The sequence below is a fragment of the Salarias fasciatus genome, chromosome 4 (assembly GCF_902148845.1).
Source record: "Salarias fasciatus chromosome 4, fSalaFa1.1, whole genome shotgun sequence".
NCBI lineage: Eukaryota > Metazoa > Chordata > Actinopteri > Blenniiformes > Blenniidae > Salarias > Salarias fasciatus.
Genome location: NC_043748.1, coordinates 6,471,860 through 6,489,550, shown reverse-complemented (window position 1 = coordinate 6,489,550; position 17,691 = coordinate 6,471,860). Strand labels below are relative to the sequence as shown.

Genomic DNA, 17,691 nt, shown 5'->3' with positions numbered 1-17,691 from the left:
GGAAATATTGGTGAAACTAATGAGTTTTTGGAAGATTAAAGCCGTTTTGGGAGCCGGCGCCACACATGCCCTATTGGCTAACAGTATACAGATGTCTGCAGCTAGACCTTGGATTTAAATTTCTCCCAAAGCACTGTTGGGATCGGAAAAGCATTCGGGGTCAGTATATTGTTCTACTTTGTTCTATAAACAACGTGAAAACTGTTTAAACCGAACTTATCGTTTAAATCCCGTTGACAGCGCTGCCAGGTGTTCATCTTCCCATCCAACCACGAGACCCACTCCAGTACTAATACAAAGCCTTCCCAACAACTTATTATTATTGTTTTGTGTTCTCCAACATCAGTGATGGCAAGTAACGAAGTACAAATACTTCGTTACTGTACTTAAGTAAAAATTTCAGGTACTTTTTACTTTTAGAAGTATTTATTTTTCTGACAAGTTTTTACTTTTACGCCCTACATTTTGAATTTAAATATTGGTACTTTCTACTCCTTACATTTTCCCAAAAAGCTTGTTACTTCTTTGAATATATATTATTTATTTTAGGGCTGGGCACGTTAACGCACTGCTTCCATAAACGCCGGCAAACACAACGCGCTCCAGCTGAGCGTCAAAAAAACACACAGGCCACGGCGCTTTTAGTGGTGAAACACGGTCCATTCCTCATTATTTGCCATATTGAACCAGGCCGAATTCCTTCAACACACAATTTGGCTTAATAGCGGGAAGTATGAGGCACAATTCGGCGTGACTTACAGAATGTCTTACAGAATTCTTTTGAAAAAAAAACAAAAAAAAACCACAATCCCGTCCCTGGCTGGGGGCAGGATGATCATTACAGAGTATTTTTTTTTAATTAATTAACTATCTTTATTGGAAGCAATTTCAATACAACATATGATACAGTGTGATGGACAGAACTTCCAGAATATCATTTTTTCCAATATTTTTAAACATCCACCCATCCCCTACCCCACCCCAAAGGAGAGAGGTTCTCAATGAATGTGTATTGTCCCAATGTAAACAACACAGAATATACAACAAATACAAAAACAAAAGAAAAACAACAAAAAATAGCTAAATGGCATTAAAAAAAATCAAATTAATGAATCAAAATAAATAAATAAAACATAAAATGAAGGGAGGGCTCAGTCATCACGATCAGGCATGGATGACAATGATTCAATGTAATTTAAGAGAGGTCTCCAAGTCTTCTCAAACAAATTTGGGGAACCATGAAGAGAAAATCTAAGCTTTTCAAGCTTGATGGACAGTAACACCTCCTGTTGGAAATATTCTGTTTGATTATCATTGCTAAATGCATTCATTGTTAAATGTTGTCTTGAACTGCACAGGAAGCTTAAGTTGACTCAGCAGGATGAGTGACTTGCCTGCATTCTCCAGAATGCTGATTGAGAGCATCTTATCTATGCTGACAGAGTGCGTGCTACCCTTTTCCTGTTGCCAGTGCCACATTTTACCTAAACTACAAGAATTTTCTATTAATCCATCACCGCAAGTGAAAAATCTGGGTGTGATCTTCGATTCTGAGCTTAATTTTATCCAACACATTAAGAACATCAGCAGAGTTGGTTTTTATCGCTTAAAAAACATAGCCAGAGTCCGCCCTATTCTCTCTCGGGCCAACACAGAGACGCTAATGCGTGCTTTTATCACCAGTCATACTGACTATTGCAATGGCTTCTTTCTGGTCTTCCGAAGCAGAGCATTTAAGGTTTACAACTTTTACAAAATTCAGCAGCTCGTGTCCTGACGAGGACTAGAAAGCGGGCCCACATTACACCAGTTTTAAAATCGCTGCATTGGCTCCCCGTGTCTCTCAGGATCGATTTTAAGGTTCTCTTAATGGTTTTTAAGTGTCTTAATGGTCTTGGGCCTTCTTAGCTTTCAGATCTGCTTTTACCCTATCAGCCTCCACGGACCCTGCGCTCCTGTAGCAAGCGTCTCCTCCAAATACCTCAAGACTCAGGGTGAGGTATCTCTCAAGTTCTATGGTCCTAAACTCTGGAACGACTTGGCGCGAAAGCTCAGGGACGCGGAGAATGTTCACATTTTTAAGAGCAGGCTCAAGACCCACCTTTTTGGTCTAGCTTTTAACTGATATTTATTTTTAGTTTAGTCTTGATTTGGTATCATTTGTTACTTATTCATCTGTTTTATTTATCTTATTTATGCTGTATTTATTCATTATCCTATTAATATTTTATAATGCTTGTGCTCTACTCTATATTTTAGCCTCATTTAGCCTTTTTTAGTCTTAAGTTTTTATGTTTTTACCTATTGTTATTTTCAAGTGTTTCCTCTGAGGGAGCCCTCTGCGGGGCTCGCTTGTGGCTGCCAGACTACTGTGCTGTGGGTTCTTGGTGGAGATTTGGGGATCACTCCCCCGTCTCCTCTGGGTGTCCTGTGCAGGAGCCCTGGTTGCCATGGGCGACCTGCTGCTCTCGATGTAGATGGCTCCTGGGTGTGTTTCCTCTTCTAACTCATCTGTGCCCAGCCTTATATTCTATTTTAATACTCACTTCATTAGTTTATGGTGGAGGAAGGGGGGGGGGGGGGGGGAGGGGGATGGTCTGTGTTTTTGTGCTGTATCTTTGGTTTTGGAGAAAACGGATTGGTGGATGGAGTGGGTGGAGCGGGTTTGCTTTTAATCTGTGAAGCACTTTGTGTTGCAATTTTTATGTCTACATTCAAGGTTGTGAAGCTGGGTTGTTGGTGATGCAGGTTGAACCAACGGCACGGATGAGTCTTTGTATTTCATGTATCTACATACACACACACACACACACACACACACACACAGAGTTGTAGAATTTTCAAAACAAACTGAAAGCCTTCCTATTAAGGTGTTGGCTTAAAAGGTTCTTCAGACTCCTTTTCGATCATGGGAACATGCAAACTGCACTTTTCAAAGACACATTCTTCAACATTTTTTTTATTTTATTTTATTTTTTTTTACATTTTCATAATGAAGATAACAGTACATTAATCAATATATACAGAGGGGGGCTGCTGCTGTGGGCCTGAGGGGGGGCCTGAGGAGGGCTGCAACTGGGGGCCTGAGGGGGGCCTGAGAAGGGCTGCTGCTATTGGCCTGAGGGGCCTGAGGGGGGCCTGAGGAGGGCTGCTGCTGGGTGCCTGAGGAGGGCTGCTGCTGGGGGCCTGAGGTGGGCCTGAGGAGGACTGCTTCTGGGGGCCTGAGGAGGGCTGCTGCTGGGGGCATGAGGTGGGCCTGAGGAGGGCTGTTACTGGTGGCCTGAGGTGGGCCTGAGGAGGGCTGCTGCTGGGGGCCTTAGGTGGGCCTGAGGAGGGCTGCTGCTGGGGGCCTGAGGTGGGCCTGAGGAGGGCTGCTACTGGTGGCCTGAGGTGGGCCTGAGGAGGGCTGCTGCTGGGGGCCTGAGGTGGGCCTGAGGAGGGCTGCTGCTGGGGGCCTGAGGTGGGCCTGAGGAGGGCTGCTACTGGTGGCCTGAGGTGGGCCTGAGGAGGACTGCTGCTGGGGGCCTGAGGTGGGCCTGAGGATCGCTGCTACTGGTGGCCTGAGGTGGGCCTGAGGAGGGCTGCTACTGGTGGCCTGCGGTGGGCCTGAGGAGGGCTGCTGCTGGGGGCCTGAGGAGGGCTGCTTCTGGGGGCCTGAGGTGGGCCTGGGGAGGGCTGCTGCTGGGGGCCTGAGGTGGGCCTGAGGAGGGCTGCTACTGGTGGCCTGAGGTGGGCCTGAGGAGGGCTGCTGCTGGGGGCCTGAGGTGGGCCTGAGGAGGGATGCTGCTGGGGGCCTGAGTGGCCTGAGGAGGGCTGCTGTTGGGTGCCTGAGGAGGGCTGCTGCTGGGGGGCTGAGGTGGGCCTGAGGAGGGCTGCTTCTGGGGGCCTGAGGTGGGCCTGAGGAGGGCTGCTGCTGGGGGCTGAGTGGCCTGAGGAGGGCTGCTGCTGGGTGCCTGAGGGGGGCCTGAGGAGGGCTGCTGCTGGAGGCCTGAGGGGGGCCTGAGGGGCCTGAGGAGGGCTGCTGCTGGAGGCCTGAGGGGGGCCTGAGAGGGGCTGCTGCTACTGGCGTGAGGGGCCTGAAGGGGGCCTGAGGAGGGCTGCTACTGTGGGCCTGAGGGGGGCCTGAGGAGGGCTGCTGCTGGGGGCCTGAGGTGGGCCTGAGGAGGGCTGCTACTGGTGGCCTGAGGTGGGCCTGAGGAGGGCTGCTTCTGGGGGCCTGAGGTGGGCCTGAGGAGGGATGCTGCTGGGGGCCTGAGTGGCCTGAGGAGGGCTGCTATTGGGTGCCTGAGGAGGGCTGCTGCTGGGGGGCTGAGGTGGGCCTGAGGAGGGCTGCTACTGGGGGCCTGAGGTGGGCCTGAGGAGGGCTGCTGCTGGGGGCTGAGTGGCCTGAGGAGGGCTGCTGCTGGGTGCCTGAGGGGGGCCTGAGGAGGGCTGCTGCTGGAGGCCTGAGGGGGGCCTGAGGGGCGTGAGGAGGGCTGCTGCTGGAGGCCTGAGGGGGGCCTGAGAAGGGCTGCTGCTACTGGCGTGAGGGGCCTGAAGGGGGCCTGAGGAGGGCTGCTGCTGGGGGCCTGAGGGGCCTGAGGAGGGCTGCTGCTGGGGGCCTGAGGTGGGTCTGAGGAGGGCTGCTACTGGTGACCTGAGGTGGGCCTGAGGAGGGCTGCTGCTGGGGGCCTGAGGTGGGCCTGAGGAGGGCTGCTGCTGGGGGCCTGAAGTGGGCCTGAGGAGGGCTGCTGCTGGGGGCCTGAAGTGGGCCTGAGGAGGGCTGCTGCTGGGGGCTGAGTGGCCTGAGGAGGGCTTCTGTTGGGGGCTTGAGGGGGGCCTGAGAAGGGCTGCTGCTGGGTGCCTGAGGAGGGCTGCTGCTGGAGGCCTGAGAAGGGCTGCTGCTGGGTGCCTGAGGAGGGCTGCTGCTGGAGGCCTGAGGGGGGTCTGAGAAGGGCTGCTGCTACTGGCCTGAGGGGCCTGAAGGGGTCTGAGGAGGGCTGCTTCTGTGGGCCTGAGGAGTGCTGCTGCTGGGGGCCTGAGGAGGGCTGCTGCTGGGGGCCTCTGGGGAGGCTGCTGCTGGGTGCCTGAGGGGCCTGAGGAGGGCTGCTGCCGGGGGCCTGAGGGGGGCCTGAGTAGGGCTGCTGCTGGGGGCCTGAGTGGCCTGAGGAGGGCCTGAGGGGGGCTGCTGCTGGAGGCCTGAGGGGGGCCTGAGGAGGGCTGCTGCTGGGGGCCTGAGGGGCCTGAGGAGGGCTGCTGTTGTAGGCCTGAGGGGCTTGAGGAGGGCTGCTGCTACTGGCCTGAGGGGGGCCTGACGAGGGCTGCTGCTACTGGCCTGAGGGGGGCCTGACGAGGGCTGCTGCTGAGGGCCTAAGGGGCCTGAGGAGGGCTGCTGCTGGGGGCCTGAAGAGGGATGCTGCTGGGGGCCTCAGGGGCCTGAGGAGGGCTGCTAATGGAGGCCTAAGGGGACTGAGGAGGGCTGCTGCTACTGGCCTGAGGGGGGCCTGAGGAGGGCTGCTGCTGGAGGCATGAGGGGGGCCTGAGGAGGGCTGCTGCTGGGGGCCTGAGGGGGGCTACTGCTGGGGGCCTGAGTGGCCTGAGGGTGGCCGGAGGAGGGCTGCTACTGGGGGCCTGAGGGGCCTGAGGAGGGCTGCTGTTGGAGGCCTGATTGGGACTGCTTCTGGGGGCTGCACGGGGCTGCTGCTGGGGGCCTGGGGGGCCTGGGTGGGGCTGCTGGTGGGGGCTGAGGGCGGCTGCTGCTGGGGGCCTGGGTGAGGTTACTGCTTTGAGTCTGGGTGGGGCTTCTGGTGGGGGCACATGTAGAACTTATACCCTGGGCGCATGCGGGGCTGGTGCCGGGTATGTGCGTTGGGCTCCAGCTGGGGGCACATATTGTTTTTCAGCGGGGGGCCTGGGTGGGGCTTCTGCTGGGGCTCTGGCTGGTGTTCCTGCTGGGGTCCTGTGTGGAGCTTCTGCCGGGGGTGAACGTAGAGCTTGTAACCTCGGTGCATGCGGGGCTCTTGCCGGGAATGTGCCTGGGGCCCCAGCGGGTGGGGTTTCTGCTGGGTGCCTGGGTGTGGCTTCTGCTGGGGCCCTGGGTGGAGCTTCTGCTGGGGGTGAACGTCGGGCTCGTACCCTGGGTGCACACGGGGCTCTCGCTGGGAATGTGTCTAAGTATGGAGATAATTTTGTTTCTTTATTATTTAATCAATCAAAAACGGTTTTGCAAACGAAAAAGAGAGTTGAGACCAAAAACATAAAGTTGCAATTAAAAAATAAAAGTTCAATCAAATAGAATAGATCTGAGAACTAAATAATTTAAGTGGCAACCCCACCAAATATTTTTTTTTTTTTAGATCAAAACAGAAAAAAGCTTTGGTTTTGAATTCTAAAGTTTTGCTTGCGAATCTGACTGAACCCAATTGGCAGGGCCAACACTGGTGGAAGAGAGAAGAGATCCTATTGGTCGTTTTGACCTCGCTCCACCGCCTGTCTCCGCGCTGTTTCTGGCTGCTTCCGCATTCGGTAAAGGCCAGTACACATTACAGGCTTTTTTCAGTCTTCCCCGATTCAGAGACCACATACTAGACGACAACAGAGGACAGATCGCACCAGATCTTCTAGTGTGTGGAGTCGCTGTGGAACAGACTAGAAGATTCTTCATCAGAGAATCGGCTCCTCACTCTTACAAATCTCGCGGAGTCAAACTTGACTTTGAGCAGTTTTCCTTCAGTCCTGTGTTCACATTAATCTCCACTATTAATAATAGGTGAAGAGCTCATTCCCTCAGGTCATTCATTCATATCAGCATCGGCTTCGTTCTTTCAGAGCACACCCACCCACCACAAAATGATCTTTTATTCATGATTCATAATTTCTCCTATTGTTGTGTTATTTCTTCTCGTCTGGTTCTGGATATATTATCAAAAAAGCGATTGTTTGGGTACTGCACTTGAAAGGCAGTTTCAACCATTACATTCATAGTTAGAGCGAGTGTGAAAATGCTTATATTGTGTTATTTTATGACGAATAATTATAAGTTTATGTATCTGGGACTCCTGGCCGAGCGAAGTATTAGTTAAGCATGTTGTGTTTCGGAAGCGTTCAATGGAGATCCCGGTTGGTAAGTTTGGATTGTGCCGAGTGTTCGGGGAGTGGGTACTTAAAGGGAGGGGAAGGGTTTAGTTTCTTCTGTTTTTTTATGCTTGGTTTTATTTTAAGAGAGGCATTTTCTTCATGATTTTGCTGAGAGGCTATGAGGTATATTACTGTCAAACCACTTTTTTTTCTCATGAATAAGGTTGTAAAATTTGTCAGTTTTAATGTTAATGGTTTAAATGGGCCTGTCAAATGAAAAAGAGTGTTAACATACTTAAAAAAGATTAAAACTGATATAGCCTTTATTCAGGAGACTCACCTCACTATAGAAGAGCACAAAAAATTAAAGAGAGGGTGGATAGGCCAGGTTTTCTCCTCGTCTTTTAACTCCAAGGCAAGAGGAGTCGCTATTTTGATAAATAAAAATATTCTCATCACTATCCATGATACAATTACTGACCCATTAGGCCGCTACGTTTTGATAAATTGTCAACTTTACTCAGAACAATGGACTTTGCTAAATCATTATGCTCCAAACTATGATGGTGTTTCTTTTATCCAGGACATTTTTCAGGAGGTCATAAACATATTCTTATGGGAGGAGACTTCAACTTCTGTTTGGATCCAGTACTGGATAAATCTTCAATCTCCATTTCCAAAACAAACTCAGCCTTAACTACTTTGTCATTTATGAATGATTTAAATCTAGCAGACGTCTAGAGGCAGATGCAGCCCCAAAACATAGACTACTCATATTATTCGGGCCGTAATAATTCACATACAAGAATCAATTTTTTTCTTACTGTCAACACAGTTGAGTTACAGAGCATTAGAGTCCGAATATTTACCAAGGATTCTCTCTGATCGTTCCCCCCTTACTCTGTCTACAGAAATGCCAGAAAAAGGACCAACTTTAGACAGGTGGCCTTTGAATCCAACCCTCCTAAAGAAAACTGACTTCCGGACTTTTATCAGGGAAAAAAAATTAAACTATTTTGTGAAACAAATTGTGCCTCCTCACCAAATAGTTTCATATTATGGGATACATTAAAAACTTATTTAAGAGAACAGATCATTTCCTATACAAACAGACTTAAAAAAAAATGTTATACAGCAGAATTGGAAATTTTAGAGAGTGAAATTCTGAGCCTGGAGAAAAATTTTCAACATCATTAAGATAAAAAGACTTACAATTTATTGGTCAATAAAAAACTTAAGTATAACACATTAAGTACTTATAGAGCTGATAAGAATATTTTGAGAACAAAACAAAGGCTCTATGAATTTGGGGGAAAAGCTCAAAAGGTCCTGTCTTGGCAGTTAAAAAGGGAGGAAAGTTTAAAAACAATTAATCAAATTGAAAATGAATGTGGATGTATTACCCAAAATCCAAAAGAAATAAATGAAACCTTCGAAAACTTTTATGTTAATCTATATAAATTAGAATCGCCGGAAGATCTGTCTGCAGTAGATACATTTTTATCGCATCTAGGACAAGAGCGATCTAGATCTCCCATTTACTTTAAAAGAAATCCAGGAGGCTTTATCTTCTTTACAATCCAATAAATCACCAGGGGAAGATGGGTTTCCTCCTGAATTTTATAAAGAGTTTAAGGATTTGCTTGTGCCTCTTCTTATGGATGTAATAAATCTAGCATCCAGAACACAAAGACTTCCTGACTCCTTTTTTCGGCTATAATTACAGTGATCCCTAAAAAAAACAAAGATCCCCTAAAGCGCTCATCTTATAGACTGATCTCCCTTTTGAATACTGATTATAAAGTGATTTCTAAAGCTCTAGCAAATAGGCTGAGTAAATATTTACCAAAACTGATACACCCAGACCAGGTGGGTTTTATTCAGAAGAGATCCTCTGCCAATAATTTATGCAGGTTGTTTAATATTATTCATGAGGCAACATCCAGTGCTGAACCCAGTATAGCTGTCACTTTAGATGCTGAAAAAGCCTTTGACAGGCTTGAATGGCCTTATTTATTCAAGGTGTTATCTAAATTTGGATTTGGTTCTTATTCTATTAATTAGATTAATACACTTGATAGAAAACCACAAGCTAAAATTATTACTAACGGACAAATTTCCACTGTTTTCCCCCTGAACAGGTCGAGCCGACAAGGTTGCCCCTTATCCCCTGGCCTTTTTGTTATAGCCATCGAGCCTTTGGCCGAGTTAATCAGGCAAGATTCAGAGATAAAGGGGGTAAAAGTGGGTAGGACGACACATAAAGTTAATCTTACGGCAGGTGATATTATTCTGTATTTAACAAACCCGGTCAATTCTCTGGCTAAATTAGAATCAATTTTACATAATTTTGGGTTTGTTTCAGGATATAAAGTGAATTATGAAAAAAGTGAAATTCTTCCCCTCTCAGACTTTGATTATGTGGAATATCAACAGAGGAGCCCATTTAAATGGTCCCCAGAGGGGATAAGATACCTTGGAATAATGGTGGATAAAAATTTAAAGAATCTGCACAATCTTAATTATGTGACACTAATTAGTCAAATAACAGAGGATCTGAAAAAAATGGATAAATCTACCTATTACCTTGATTGGTCAGATAAATTGTATAAAAATGAACATATTGCCTAGACTGCAATACCTCTTTCAAGTCCTTACCGATTCCATTACCACTCAGTTTTTTTAAGAACCTTAATAAACATATTAGACAATTCACATGCAGTGGTAAACCTCCAAGGGTTTCAACTGAAAAACTTACCTGGGACTTTAAATTGGGGGGTCTTAAATTACCAAATCTGAAAAAACATTATTTGGCAGCCCAAATGCAACTTGTTTCTTTTCTTTTTGGTAGGGCAAATATCCCACCGTGGGTTTTAATTGGAATGCATGCACTCAAAGAACTGTTCCTGCGGATTTTGTTTATAAGTGGACGCCCAAAACTATTTCTATTAGAACTGACAACCCTGTATTAATACATGTCATCAAAACATGGTACGAAGTTCATAAAAATGTTGGACTGGAAAATAATTTGTTACCCAAAACACCTGTGAAACAGAATGGACTCATACCCATGTCACTGGACAATAAGACCTTGGAAATCTGGCACCAGAAAGGAGTCCGCTATCTGGAGGACTGTTACGAGAATGGATCTCTTATGTCTTTTGAGGACCTAAGGAGGAAGTATGATCTGTCCAGCATAAACTTCTTCTGTTACTTACAGTTAAGATCCTTTCGTAAAACTACTCTTGGACATCAAATGACTCTGCCTACACTCAGTGAGCTGGAGAGACTACTTCATGAGGGCAACGCACCTCGTCTTATTTCAAAAATTGTACTCTCTCCTGATGGAGGATACTCCAAAACCAGGTCTCCATAAGTCAAGGGAGAGATGGGAGTTGGACTTGAATATGTCAATTCGTCCAGAGCTCTGGTCTGACTTATGTCAAAAAAGTTTAACTACCACAATTAATTCCAGATACAGGCTGACCAAAGTATAACTTTCTCCATCAAACCTATATCACGCAAGAGAAGCTGCATAAATATAAATCTGAGATATCCAGCTTGTGCTTTTGATGTGGTATTGAAGAGGGCTCCTTCCTGCACTGCACATGGTCTTGCACTAAACTTAATACATTCTGGCATGATTTCTCAGACATTATAACAAGACTCCTGGGAGTACATCTCCCATCATGTCCTCAAATGTGCTTGTTAGGGGATTTAACAAATATTGAAGCTCATTTGAGAAGAACTCAAAAGAAGTTTCTGGCTTTGGCCTTACGTGTTGCCAGGAAGTGCGTAGCCACTACATGGAAGTCTATTCCATGTTTCCATGATTGATTGAATAATAAAGTAACAAAATTATCTCCATACCTGGGAACCCAGCGGGTGGGGTTTCTGCTGGGTGCCTGGGTGGGGCTCCTGCTGGAGGCATGTAGGAAGCTCCTGCAGGGGACATGGGTGGCGCTCCAGTCGGGGGTGAGAGTAGGGCTCATACCCCGGGTGCACGTGGGACTTTTGGCGGTCACGTGCGTGGGACCCCAGTTGGGGTCACGTCTGAGGCTCTCGATGAAGCCCACTCGGTGCAAACTGGTTCATCTTGGATGACTGCTGTAAATACATCGGTTCAAAACATGTTGCTTTCACAAATGTCCAATATACACCTGCCTCACACACACACGTCTGCTAAATCTAACAATATGAGCAAAATGAAACAGTGAAAGCCAGTAAAGTTGTTGTGGAGTGTTGCCAATTCAGAAAACGTTGGTGTAAAACACTTTTGTTGTTTATTTCCAGTAATAATGTGAAATATTGACTTGAAAACAAAGGTTCTTACATTTCTCAGTGAGCGGTTGGTTCTCCTGAGGGTTTGTCCTCCGTAAAACGCCCTGGAAAACTTGAATTCAGTAAGAACTGAAAGTCAGAAGCTCGCTCAGCAATTACAAGGGCAGTTTTATAATGGTTCGATCATAAAGGTCGACAGCAAGACGCTATGTCTGCACTGGAGGTCGCAAAAATTTAAAATAAATCTAGTTCAAACTGGCCTGCAGATTTGAATGGATCAAAGAGTTGCTATAGAAACGGAGTCGGACTCTGGTCACATGACTTGGAATCGAGTCAGACTCGGTTCATGATTCATGAATCGAGTCTGACTCGGTTCATGAATTTGATGATTCTGGAGTTGACGTACAACTTTGACTTGGACTTGAGTCGAGACTGCTTTCCCCCAAACACAGATTGAAAAAGAAAGTATGTGAACGTGTGTGTATGCGATGTGCGCGTGCATGCACGATACGATTAATGTACTGAAAGTCTACATTGAGCGAACATTAAACCCTACCGCCCAACCTGGGCTACGGCCGGGTTGTGAACCTGGCGGAGTGACGGCGGGGCGGGACGCAGCGCGGACAGGTCCGGTTCCGAGCTCACGTTCCGGGGTCAGGCTGAGCCGAGGAACCCCGCGCCGCACCCCCTCGCCGCCTGCTGCCCCAGTGACGGCCGTGAGAGTCTCCAGCAGACGAGGTGAGGAACCGGAGGCTGCAGCCGGAGATGGAGCGCTGTGGACCCTGGTCCTCGTTCTTCAAGCGGAGGAGCTGAGAGCAGTGGCGGTCCGAGCTGGTTTAGTGCCTCGGGCTGGAGCAGCCCAAGCTGCTTTGCGGGGTGGGGAGGGTGGGGTGGCTATGACTATGGGACTTTTAATTCTAAGAAAAAAACAAGTTAATTATGCTTTAAAATGACCATGAAAGCACCTGAAATCTTTATTTGGAATTAACCTGCCAGTTTATTCTAATTAATGAGCGGCTTTAATATGTCTCATATGTAAATAAGACATGACTTTATTCTGCCCATTCTGCACAGGCTTGTTCCCTCCAGACATTTATTTAAGGAGAGCCTCAGTAGAAATATATCATGAAGAGTGGATGGATTGAAGCATATCTATGCAGACATATTATACAGCTGTAGCATCAAAGTTAATGGAGAAAGAAAGAGAGAAAGCTCCAGCGCCAGGATCTGTTTACTTCCTATCCTGTTGCTCCTCTCTCGATTTTTTTTTTTATTCTTTTTTTCAAATGCAACCATTTAGAACAACAGGAACAATGATTATTTCTGATTACATTTCTGTGTACATATTGGGTGATGCAGGTTGAACCGACGGCACGGATGAGTCATTGTGTTTCATGTATCTCCACACACACACACACACACACACACACACACACACACACACACACACACACACACACACACACACACACACACACACACACACACACACACACACACGCACAGTCTTGTATTTCTATCCTTGTGGGGACCGTCCATTGACTCCCATTCATGTCTAGCCCCTAACCCTGACCCTTACCCTAACCCTAACCCACACCACAACAAAGCCTAACCCTAAAGAAATGTTTTTGCACTTTTACTTTTTTCAGTAACAACAACATGGTCAAGAAAACACTGTTTCTCCTACTTAGGACCGGAAAAAGGTCCCCACAAGGCACGTCGTTCCACGTTTTGCTATCCTTGTGGGGACATTTGGCCCCGACAAGGATAGAAATACAAGAACACACACACACACACACACACACACACACACACACACTCCACATCGCTGTCCATCACCACACAGCGTCCACACCTGCACCAATTTGTATTACTGTCAGTCTATTGATAACCTCTCCTCCTCTGAATCACTACCAGTGTTTGTTTTTTTTGTCTTGTAATTTCTTTCTCATGAGAAATTGTATGCATTACAGGTCTTTATCTCACTTTTCCATAGATCAGGAGTACTCTGTGTGTTTCTCTTCCCCTTTAACATCTACTTCTAATAACAATATGTAGTTTCTTGAGAAAGTTAACACTTATGTATTTCATCAAACATATATGTCAGTGTAAATTGCAACTTTGATTAGCAGAAAGAAATAACCATGATCCAATAATCAGCATAGGGCAGTATGAAGATTCTTATCAATATCTGTATGCATTTGTCCAGGTAAAGCTCTTGAAATGCCTCTGCTGTGTGGAAAGGAGTCATTGGCAGATACCGTTCAACCTGACTGCGGGCCTTCAAACTGATGCTGACATTAAATTCTGACAACTGATATTCTGAATTTCTGTAGTTTTCTCATCAGGCCACAAGTCAGCACTGTTTGTTTTAGTAATAACACCTCACACACATATGCATGCAGAAAACAATACACATTAAAGGTGCTGTAGGCAGGATTTTGCTAGTCATTGCTAATTTTTCTGTGTTTTCTTTGGATTAAATGTTAGAGTATCCATTGATAATCCTTTAGGAGTGTAGCATAATTGCGCTACCGTGAGGGCGCAGCATTTCCATCTGTCTCTGTTCTGAGCTGAAAAGGAATCTCCACAGCTCCAGGTATCTTTGACCAATCAGAAGAGCCCATGAGGCTCTAACCGTGATTGGTCGAGGAGCGTTCGTCACACGTTCTTGTGGGAGGGGCTTAACCTGCATAAGGGTGTGATGTCAGAGAAAACAGGACAGGATTGGCTGTGCTGGGCTGTGATGGCCATCTTAGATGGGTCAAATCGCCATCTTGCTTAGGTAACCCTAAGCAAGATGGCAGAGATGCGGAATCCTGCCTACAGCACCTTTAACAATGATAAGTACACAGATGTTTAGCCACCACTGTTGATATAGTCCATCTCCTCGCGCATGTGCAATAGTGCCAATAATTACGACAGCCATTCACAACCTTGGGGTCCCGACCCCAGTTGGAGACCAGAGGTGATTTCTTAGGGGCGCCAAATAATTTTGGAAAAACATAAATGTGCATAATTAATTTTGAATTACATTATTTTGGATAGGGAGCATTTTTTAAAGTGTAAGATAGCTGTCAATTAAAATTTGTATGCAGAAACGCAAATGTGCAAAGCCTGAAAGGCATTCCACTGCTTTCCTCCAATAAACCCAATGATGAGGCCAATCAGTGAATGTGTGAACACTGCCATTGTCAAACTGATAGCTTAAAGGCACCATACTCACATGTCATCGAAGAAACATTCCCTTTCAATAATCTGTTGTCTCCATAAACAAATGTCTTCATCAAGTTTTTTTTCTTTCAAAAGTTTCAATTTCAGGACAGAATAACTCCGATGGCCGGGGCTGGACTATCACACTTCTGGGTTTCAGAGCCAATCATATCGGTATGTGAGTTCCTGAGGTTGCCAAATAAGCAGTGCAGCAATCCATATTTTCTGACTGCGTACGCGCTACAATGGCAAAGCACCTGAACTCTCTAAACTCACTTAAACTCAAACTGTCAACCTGCGCGACGCCCTCCAGAGAGGAGGAGGGGAAGGAGTTACGTTACGTTATGTAGTATGTCGGAGTACGTTATATGACATAATATTACTTATTAGTGTACTTGCAAATCTACTGAGCCACAATCAAATTGAATTTTATGAGCAATTTGTGCCGAAATAGCTCATTTGGGAGAGTGTTAGACTGAAGTTCTAAAGGTCCCTGGTTAAATCCCGGGTTTTTGCAGGCTATAAGAACTTTGCAGTCACAGGGTACATCAGGTCTCTAAACTGTCTCTTTCCTACTGTGAAAGAACAATGGAACAGTTCCCAGTTTTTAGTGTTTCTGCCATTGCCATGTAAATGTTTCTGGAATGAAAACACAAAAGCATTGATCATCTTTCCTAAAAGAGCACGTCTCCATTCTAAAAACTTTGAAAATCAACTTCTTTTGAAGTTGAACCACAAACCACCACTTGCCAAGAGAACTGTCTGTCTTGTTAAATATTATGCCAGAATTGTAAATAATTCACAATTTTTTAGCTTGTAAAGCTTTTCTTTACAATGCTGTTTTCTAAATAAATTTGAGCAGACAGTGTTTTGCCTGGTTCTTATTTTGAATATTTACTACATTCACAATTCACATTCAATATTTTGCATTTTTTCATCAGAAATAAATATTTTTACTTTTTACTTGCAAAGTAAATTTTAAAGCAAGTTTTGTACTTTTACTGAAGTAAATTATTCCTTGGGTACTTTGACTTTTACTTAAGTATTTTTTTGCCTCAGTATCTGTACTTTTACTTAAGTAAACAAAATGAGTACTTCTTCCACCACTGTCCAACATTGTTGGGAAGTCAACCGACCTGTCGATAAGAGGAAACAATGAGAGACGATAGGGGGGATTTTTTTTTTCTTTTCCCTAGCCATATAACAACCTCCGTCCAGGACTGTCAGGATGTGAACTCCAAACTCTCCACCTGACACAGTTCGCCACAGAGCTCAGACACTTAATTTCTGATCTGTTTATGAGCGCCTCCTCTGGGCTGCGCTCTGATCTGGCGGTCTGCCTCTGTTCTCCACGGAGCTCAAACACGCTCGCTGTGTTTCCAACGGACGCGATGCGAATTTTTCGTGCGATGAGATTATATACAAAGTCAATGCAATGACGCGATTGTCGCTCAACCTCGAGCACCTCACCCTTTGCCGATGCTGACTCCTCCATGGCAAATACAGAGCAGCGATGGTGGCAGGCGGAGCCATCTCAGTCTCAATCTTTATTTGTAAAAGCACTTCTCATATTCATAAAAACACCAAGTGCTGAACAGTTAAAACAGTCATAAAAACAAAAAGAACAAAAACCGCACCATCGATCAGTATGCGCACACACACACACACACACACACACACACACACACACACACACAGCCAGGTGCACACAGGACTGTGGGACAATCATCAGAAGAATCCTGCCCACTGCTGTGCAGGGGACGGTGATGAGGAGGGTTGTGATGTTTCTGCAGGATGTTCTGTGTTGCATATTTGTACCAGCGTGAGGTGTCGCACGACTGAATTCACACACCAGCGATAAAACTCGTGCATCTAGCACAGTGAGGTGTCATTTGTCACGTGAATGCAGTCGCGTTAAATGCGTCCAGTGGAAACACAGCCTTAGAGGGAGGAACAATGACTGCAGCTCCACCGGTGCATGCTGCAGACCAGCACAGCTCACATGGAACCAATGACACGAACAGATCCTGCACCCAGCCATTCGTGAAATGTCCGTGCGCTTCCAGAGATTTCTTAATTTCGGAACTGCTCACACGTGTATGCGCTGACACCGTAAGCCAGGTAGTTTGTGATGTCCAGCGCCGGAGTCGGAGGCAGCAATGCAGTGTCGGAGCTCCAGTCTCTGGTTAACAAGCTCATATGGATCGATGTTTTTAATTGTGGACAATTTAGCCACACACTGGTCCCTGGCCAGTAATAAAAAAAGGTAATAAAATCACTGTGGTGCGGGCTCACTGCTTTGTTGTTTGCAAATACCAGGCCAGGAAAATGGCGCATGGGGGGGCGTGTCGCCAATTTGGTCACATGTCTGCAAAGGACCGATTCAGGAATATGCTTGCATTAAAAATGTCAGCTACTGGCCATCAGGATTTGTCATCCATCCTGATGCTCCTCTGGCTTGGATGATCTCCAGATGATGTCGTTTTTGATCCAACTGGGGCACCACCATTTGGGCTGGGGGGGTGGAATGCCCTAATGTGAAAAGCTACGCGGATTGTGGGTTCCTACACGTGCAGAATGGCGCCTTGCGCCTGAAGTCAGGTCATAGCTACTATTGGAAGGTGCAAGGCCAACTGCTTATCACCGGAATGCAGTGGAGTGATTTTGTGGTTTTTGCAGAGGAGGACCTTCTTGTACAGAGAATATATAAAGATGACACAGTGGCTATAATTATTAGAGACAAAGGGGATTATTTCTTTTTCTATCACTACTTGATCTGATCTTTAAAAGTACAATTTCCTTATTGTATATAGTGGTATATATCATAGTTCCTTATTAAATTGACCTGTTATGCCATCTCTTATTGTATATAGCGTGATATATCCTACTTCCTTATTAAATTCAACCTGTTACAATGTCATCTCTTGTTCCCTTTATTTTTCATTTCTAGTCAGTCTAAAACCAAAGCTAAGCCCCAGAAGATGAAGCTGTAATAGCGCAAATCACCTGTGTGTGGCAGCACTGCACTGAGTTGTGCCTAGTCTGCCAAAAAAAGAAGAAGAAGAAGAAGAAGAGGGGGGAGGTGCACACAGGCAGGCTCACCGTCAGGCAGGCAGCAGCACAGTTTGGGGTCCCTAAGTC

General features: G+C 46.1%; 1 non-coding gene across 1 annotated transcript; it reads left to right on the top strand.

The window, feature by feature from the left end:
- Nucleotides 1-14,994: 14,994 nt before the first annotated feature.
- On the top strand, nucleotides 14,995-15,067 carry trnaf-gaa (transfer RNA phenylalanine (anticodon GAA)). The gene has a single exon. It is a non-coding gene; the product is annotated as a tRNA-Phe (tRNA).
- Nucleotides 15,068-17,691: the final 2,624 nt, after the last annotated feature.